Here is an 8,584-nt window from a genome sequence, read left to right on the forward strand (position 1 = left end):
GGCTTTTTAGTGGCATGTTAAGGAGCAACACCCAGTGTGAAGCACAGCACTGAATGCAACGCGAGCCATCCCCATTGCCAAGATGCCTTTATATTTCACACGACACCATCGAGAGACACTTCAGCTCGGTGACATTTAAGAATATCTGATTTGAGAAATTTCTTATCGTTTACTGCTGCTTCTCTTTTTCCCTCCCATTTCCTCTCTCTCTCTCTCTCTCTCTCTCTCTACTTTTCTTCCACCCTGGGAATTGTCCTCCCCTGCTCCCTTTCCTGTCTAAATAACACACACACACACACACACACACACACACACACATACATACACATACACATATGCCTCGGCATTGATTTGGCTAGTTCAGAGAGTACAGGGGCAAGAGAGAGCACTCATGGAGAAGTTTGTACAATTGATCTCTAGAGGGCTTGAGATGCAGGACCCGCTCTTTTTCTTTCTCAGTCTCTCTCTCACTAACTCTTCGTCTCGCTTCTTCTGCTGCTTTGTTTCCTCTGGCTGAATATGCATTTTCTGGATTAGAGTGAAGGCAAGGAGGAAGAACATTGCTGTTCCTAGTCTGCGGGGATGGGATCTCAAGTGTGGAGTTTGTTTAAAAAAAAAAAAAAAAAAAAGAGACAAAAAAACTCTTTTATCCTCGGAGGAAGTATCTTGGTTGACTTGGCAGTAGGTCTTATGGATGTTAGACAATGTGTGTCAGCTTGCAGATTAGTGCTTTCTCCAATGCGCCTTCTTTTAGGGAATCCATGGTGCTGTAGTTCAAGATTTAAAAAAGGGAGAGATTTTACCTTTTGAATTTATTCTTGTGTGTCCCTGCTACTCTCTTTTCAGTTAAACACACTTATCTACCTTTTGGTTCCGCTTATTTATAATATCCAAATATGTTTCATCATCCTGCAACCGCGTCTTTAAAGAAGCTTTAATCAATATTATGGATTGCATTACTACTTTTATGTAAAAGGGTTCCCTTGTAGTGATGAACCCACAGACAATTTTGACCTGACTCTGTAGTTCGCCACAATTCTACAGAGCTCATTGTTCAGCAACCTAACTGTTTTGGTTCATTCTCATAGCATCACTTTGGGCTGCAGCAGCCAAAGAGCTCCAAAGACCAACTGTACGCTACTTGCTCAGCACCACACACACACAGCAGACACACAGCAGACACAGCAAGTTAACAACTAGCTGGTGAACAAAGTGGAGCATTTAGCAGCTAAAGAGCCAGATATTTCCCCCAGGAGTTGGTGGACACCTGAAAACAGAGTTTAAAGTATTGTGAATATTGGACTTTCATTTGCCAGGTGGACAGAAACAGGAAATGAATCCAAATGAATGCTAAATATTGTTTTGTATCTGCTATATTTTGTAATAATGTGTAAAATACCAATAGCCCCTAAAATCAATATCACGATTAACTGTCACATTTACATCTATAACAATTAATTGCCAATATCTTATTTAATACACTTTTAATGATTCTCTGTCCACACAGTGGAGCTCTTATTAATTATTTATACTGAGTAAACAGTACAGGATTTTGACTTAGTAATATGTTTTTAACATATGCAGTAGTTAGGAACTTAAATAGAGAAATCAAACTAAAATATGCTATAATCTGTTGCAACTATCAAATTAATTAATATTATACATTGATCTGAATAACACTTGTGTGGCTTCTTTAATTTCATTCCATCAGTGGGATGTTTTAAAGTGTGGAGTGACATTATTTAACACTTTTGTAACAACTGCTGTGTCTGAAATAGCCCACTTCAGCCTCCAGACTGCGGTCAGGGAACAGTGGACAGGAGACTTCTTCACTGCTCCAGGGCTGAGTTGCAGCTAACGTCGAGGCTAACCTCCGCCTCACAATATTCAGCTGCTGGTAAACAAAACAGTGAACTCTGCTTGGTTCTTGAGAATCTGTCACATTTATTTTCTGAGAAACTACACTAGCTCATACTGAACATTTACTGTTTCCTATTCCTATCCAGTTAATCATCTTGTGACCCTTGTGGGAGTCCTGACCCCCATGTTGGGACCCACTGCACTTTACCATGGCCACAGAAATACTGGCTGCAATGAGTTTGTGTTTTTTAATTGAGTTTTTTTTCTTGTTTCTTGAGTGATAATATACTCAAATGTGTCCCAATATAGAATATAATGGGCTTGGATTTTGTTCATTTCTTTTTCAAAATCAGGACACCTTGTTGTTTATCATCATTTACATATCAACTGACTTACAATTTTGAAAATAGTATATCACAAGCTGGGATGTCTTTGTGGCCATCTGATATGTCTGACTGCATTTTCTCTGGAATCCTCGTATATTTGTGAAGGAGGAAAGTCTGGCAAAGGATTAGGGGAAAACAGCAAACTGCCAAAATCTGCACAGCCTGTCAGAGTTTGGAAAAGAAAGAGACAGGAGAGGAAAAAATGTCAAGAAGGAGACTGCAAATGAGGCTTGTTTCAATAAGGGGATCGATGGGGATGCAGGAAAAGATGTTGTGTGCGTGGATGATAAGCGTCCACGGGCAAACACAGGAGGGTAGGTTATAGAGGGGAATATATGCGTGCGTTGGGGGGTGGGGGGCGTTGAGCAGTGAAGATAGTGTGAGAGAAATGAAGATAGAGAGTGTGGGCCACAGGAGGCTGCACAGAAACTAGTGTTTTGACTTGTTTTCTAAAGCACTGGTTGTTTGAGTGGCTTGAAAACAATGTTTCTAATGAAGAAGGTGCTATTGTTGGATTGGAGAACAGACACCGTGCGAGACAACACATTAAAAACAAATCCGATCATCAATCATATTGTTTGTATCCCTTTCAAATTGCATTTTCATTTTTATCCGAGGACTTCATGATGATCATTCATGCCTACTATATTTAGTGGGGAATCTCCACAGGCTTGGTAATTATTTTTAGGCTGTTGCCCTTTGTGTTATTCAGTTCCCTAGCCAGACCTTTTGCAGGAAGATGTGATTGTTGGGGACAGCCCTTCAGCAGTTGTCCATGTCACAGGCCCTTGTGGGGGATGCACTTTTCACCGTAAGACCCATCATGGCAGACCAGCCCCAACAACTGTAGTCGCTTTATTTATGATAACCTTCATTCCAGAAGTGTATTATTTATCTGCCCTTGTCTCCTCCAAGCTGATTGAGCATGTACATGATGCAGCCTATTTTATGCATGCATATATTAAAGTGGAGCCTTGTGAGGCAGAAAAAGCCAGGTATTTCCCCGGCCTTGATGTCAGCTGTGCTACTCAACTCCTTTTTTCAGTGCTTCCAGCTCATATTTTGAGAAGCCGCTGACCCTGGGCTTATGAATGAGCTACTAAGAGGTTCTTCCTCTCGTCTAGTCATGCCATTAGTCACTGATAGCCTCTGGAGTTGGATCTAACAATGGCTTACTATAGGCCAGGGGCGGACTGGGACAAAAATTCGGCCCTGGCAATTTTGTCCCTTACTGGCCCAATTCCAGACGGGGACATTATTTGCTTTATAATTGCAAAAACCAGGCTCACGTGACATTATGGCACCAGCAGCATGAGGCCACTTACAGGCTTTCAAAATGAAATAATGCACACAATTCATAATACCTTCAAATAAACTACTATGCCACCATCTTGCCAAATGCTTGCATATTTAAAACATATTATTACATACTTAAACCCCCAAAACACCAAAGTACGAAGACATAGCGGACCAGATGCAAGCTTTTATTTTGAAAAGTAGAAGCCCGATGGCACCAGATGGGAGGCTCCAGGCTGCAGCTGTACAGTCTTGCATATTTTTGTGCTAGTGTGAAACACCAGTGTTGCCGCCATTTTTTTCTTTTTTCCAGTAGCCCAAACCGGCCCAAAAGTGCATTGGCCCTTCTGGCTTTTGCCAGAGCTGCCAGATAGGCTGTGTGGAATGTCTGCAGGCTCTGAGACCAAAGCATTCCTATCGCCTGTTATGGCACCTATTTTATTTTGTTTTAAAATGATTGAGGCCAGATGAGTCCACGTTGTAGAGGACTTCTATATACAGTATATATATGGACATTGCAGGCTGTAGATCAATGGCAAATCTAGTTTTTTTTAAAGGAGAAATAGTGCAGATATTCATTTCTTGATAGCTGTCAATATGTGTTTACACTGACCGTAAGACAGATTACTTGCCACAGTGGCAAGATTTTTTTTTTCTTTTTAATGCTGATGGCAGTAGGAGGAGATCTCTTCAATGTGTCTCACTGCTTGCCATCCTGTGTTAAAAATAGTCACACAAAGGGTGACACTGAGCTATTATGGCATGTCATTTTTGGGAATTGACTGTGCTGAGAAACGGCTGGAACCCTCCTGTCTCCTCATCAATAGAGAGAAGTGTTGTTTGTCATCACTGTCCACCTGGCTCATATGCTTGCCATGTGGTAATTTTGCATTGCTGCCACTCCAGGTAGAGGAATACAGATGTAGGCACTAATAATGTTTGAGTGACATTAAAAATCTGAGCTTTTTGTTGTTGGAAGTCACAATCATATTGCTGTATAGTGTAAGATTTGTGCGCGAGGGGCACAAGAACAGTTGCTTTATTTACACATTCTTAAAGAAAGAGTAGCTTCTACATGCTGATATTTTACACAATTAGAAGTGTATTTCCTAGAAACATTTTCAACTTTTCCCTGTGGCTTTTTATCTTAGAGGCAGTGTTGTTGTTTCAAGATAATGATGTTCTGATAGTAACTAATGTAGCACCTTCAAACTGTTGCATCTGTTTTGCGCTGTTGATAATTGATGATGGTAGTTTCCTATTCCGTAGAAAGAAGCCTTTCCAGCAAAAGAGTCTGAAGAGGTAACACCACCATCCTTTAAGGTAATGTTTGCTAAATGAAGATGGAGATAGCAAAAGGCTTTAACAAGCCCCTAACCCAAAGGTTCTCTCCTCTCCATTTACTGTCTGCAGTGGGGCTCTTGAGGACGTTGTTCACACCGAGGCACATCCATCTTCTTTTTATCCCAAATTACTCGCCGTCTTTGATTCTCACTCCCCGTGTAAATGAAGTGGGTGTGAGAGGGCGGGAAAGCGGTGGGCTGATGGATCTTATTAGAGGTGTTGCTTTGATAATGAGTGGACAGACAACAAGATATGGGGTGTGAGAGGAGGTGAGAGAGCGAAAGAGGGAGGCAGGGATAGAGATAACAATAGCTATGTCTCTATTCTCTCTTCTCCCCTTGAGAGGAAGGAGACGGAGAAAGGGCAAGAAAAGAGATGGAGGAGAATGTTGAGCTGTAGCAAATATAGCAGTGATGTCACTTTGGTTTATCTCCATCAGTGCGTCTGACTGACCAGAGAGGCAAATCCACATGTGCAAGCTGAGTGAAACTCCATGTTTACGAAGGGATAAACATTTGTAGCACTCTCCCTCCCTCTCTCTCGCCTTCATTCCTTTCCCCTGCCGTCCTCTGGCCCTCCATTTAGGAAGTGAGAAAGTACACATCTTTATTTATAAATCATGGAACTGCCATATATTCCACTTGGCCTGTATGGTTGCAATATTCATTTGCTTTCTCCTGTACTCCCTCTGGATGTCTTCTGTCACTACTTAGGGAAGGATCTGTTTTTTTCTATATGATGATTGTCTTGTTTATATTGAATAGTGTGCATGCAGTGCACACCGTCAACTACGACAACTCCAAAACAGTCTCTGCCTTTTTTAACATTTTACCCTGTTCAGGGGCACTGCAGGTTATGCTCCATTACATACAATGAACAGAGGACTGGTTGCTCAGAGAGGGCAGGCTATCTGCCATCCCTCAATAGGATCATCTCCACTTGCTTATGTATATGTTTGGCCTGGAGGAGGAGTACAGGGAAGGAGGAGCAATAAAGTAAAGGATGAACTGCAGGTACATGCCCATATGATGACAGGGAGAAGTAGATGATTTTTCTTTGAGAAAGCCATACAGTATGTTGAGGGATGGGATTGGATTTGAATCTTCATATCTAAAGGCAATATTTTTTGGGGAATTTTCAGCAGATAATCAGACCTAAAGAAAACTGTTAAGCCGCCTACATACGATCCACGGTAAAACCGCTCTGAGCTGGCCGTTCCATTGTTTTCCTATGAGGAGAGCGGTGCCACCCAACTAGACGGATCGCTGTCGTTGCCGTTGCGCACCGCTTGTAATTGCCACTGAGCAAAACTTTGACCCGCTGACCTTTCAAGGCTCAACCAATTCCAGAAGCTATGATGACGTATACCTGCACCGCTCTTTGCCTCTCTGCTCTGCGCTCTACCTCACGTTTTTACCGTGGCTCATGTGTAGGCGGCTTCACAATTATAGCTCAGAAGCTCAACGACGCATAATGGTGTCAATTTTAGAAAAAACTCAATTTATTTAGTCTTTGTTAATCCATCCATCAATTGTCTGCCATTTATCTGGCTACTAGGAGTTATTGTTGTCTATTCAGCTGGGAAGAACTGATGTGATATAAATGTAAATATATTATTTAGTTTAATACATAATTTAAAGCCTTATATTTCCTACTGGTTTTACATCATTCTTTTCATTCCTTTTCTCAAGAGGTTTTTCAAGATCTCTGATGCTAACATATAATAATAATAATAATACATTTTATTTAAAGGCGCCTTTCTCGGCACTCAAGGACACCGTACAGGGATACATAAGACATTTAAAAGCAGCAAAAACATATAAATAAAAATAAAGAACAAAATAGAAACAACAGAAAGAGGCAGAGCAATTGACATCAAGTGGAATAGGCAGTTTTAAACAGATGTGTTTTGAGTTGCAATTTGAAATGGGGGAATGAATCAATGTTTCTGAGTTGGGGTGGTAATGAATTCCAGAGACGGGGAGCATATCAGTAAAACGTTGCTACACAGCAGACATGGGGGACTCGAGTCACATGACTTGACTCGAGTTAGACCCGAGTCACAAATTTTAGGACTTGAGACTTGCTTGATAAACATTTATAAAAGACTCGACTTTGACTTGATATTCATGACTTGAGACTTGACTTAGACTTGAGTCAAATGACTTTAAATGACTTGATTTTCTGTTTAATAAATATATATATTTTTCCCCTCTGATATTGAGGAGGATTTACGATTTTAGTGCTATTGCATTCGCGGGAACCCGTTGATATGATGACGTGGCACGCGGCTGCAGACCTGCAAACCAACAAAAACTAGCTACGGCTAGTAACTTAACGTCATGGATCCCTCTGCACCTAAAATAATAAAGTTTGGCTATAAGGATTACATATCTGACCAGGCAAAGAAGAAACGAACTGTCTGCAGTACAACAATTTCCGACGTCAAATACCACCACGTCGAATTTCATCAGACGCTTCAAATCGGGAGAGATTCGGGTTCCAGTCCCCATATTCAGCTGAACCACTATTTGGACATTTGTGATGGACAGAACTCCCTTCAGTTTTGGGCCATGAATAAGCACACCCTCCCCTCTTTGTTCAAGGTGGCGGTAAGAGCGAATAAAACTAGGCACACACATGCATACATATTACACACAACACAAACTGCACTCTCTCTCTCTCTCTCTCTCTCTCTCTCTCTCTCTCTCTCTCTCTCTCTCTCTCTCACACGCACACACGCAGACGTAAGTATGTGAATAAAGCTAGGCACACATACACACCCAACACACTCTGCACACACATTCACTCACCAATATTAATAACTTTTCACTCGCTCTCTCTCTCACACATTCACAAATACACTGACAAATATTAACATATGCTATCCATTCCATGTGATACATACACTCAGTCAATCTCTCCAAATTACACAAATGTGGTGGGATTCAGCTACTCTTAAACTCTTTAAGAGAAGGAAAAGTTAAAGGATGTGTTTCTGTCCCATAAAAGTGAGGCATGTTTGAAGAATATTATTTGACTAGAAACCATTATACTTGAATTGTTTGAATGCATTTCATGATTTGATGTCATGTTTGAGGCATATTGAACAAATATGTATGTTGATTTATTGTTGGCCTAATATCAGTTTTAGGCTGTGCTTTTATCTGTATAAATTTAAACTGTTCAGATGTATGTGGCTTGGACGCAATGCCTTTTGAATATTGAGTAGGAAAAAATGCAAATAAAACTCCAGCAGTTCATAACCACTGTCTTTAGCTTGTTTAAAAATGGAAACTTTTGTATGACTTGACTTGACTTGCTTCACCAAAGCTATGACTTGACTTGACTTGCTTGATTGTCACAAAAAATGACTTAAGACTTACTTGTGACTTGCCCATGTGTGACTTACTCCCATCTCTGCTACACAGTGTGAAACATTCCCTCTACCACTGCAGACAGGAAGTACAAAAAACCCGAAATGAATAAGTGGCAGCACTTCCTTTTTGCTGAAACGCATGGGGTCAATATGGTAAGTGAAGGGATAACCAAAGTAATTACACTTTACCCTGACAGCGACATGAATGTGTGGCATGGTCAGCTCCTTAAACCCCTAGACCTCCATGGCACCCCTGACGCCAGATTGAGAGAGAGCATGAGAACCTTGGTCTGGTGCATGGAGGATGTGGAAGTTATAA

General features: G+C 41.1%; 1 long non-coding RNA gene across 1 annotated transcript; it reads left to right on the top strand.

Annotated features, from left to right (window-relative positions):
• Positions 1-650: 650 nt before the first annotated feature.
• Positions 651-7,301, top strand: LOC116059628. The gene is made up of 3 exons (XR_004107344.1): positions 651-661; positions 4,572-4,575; positions 7,217-7,301. It is a non-coding gene; the product is annotated as an uncharacterized LOC116059628 (long non-coding RNA).
• Positions 7,302-8,584: the final 1,283 nt, after the last annotated feature.

The sequence above is a fragment of the Sander lucioperca genome, chromosome 21, assembly GCF_008315115.2.
Source record: "Sander lucioperca isolate FBNREF2018 chromosome 21, SLUC_FBN_1.2, whole genome shotgun sequence".
In the NCBI taxonomy this organism is placed as follows: domain Eukaryota; kingdom Metazoa; phylum Chordata; class Actinopteri; order Perciformes; family Percidae; genus Sander; species Sander lucioperca.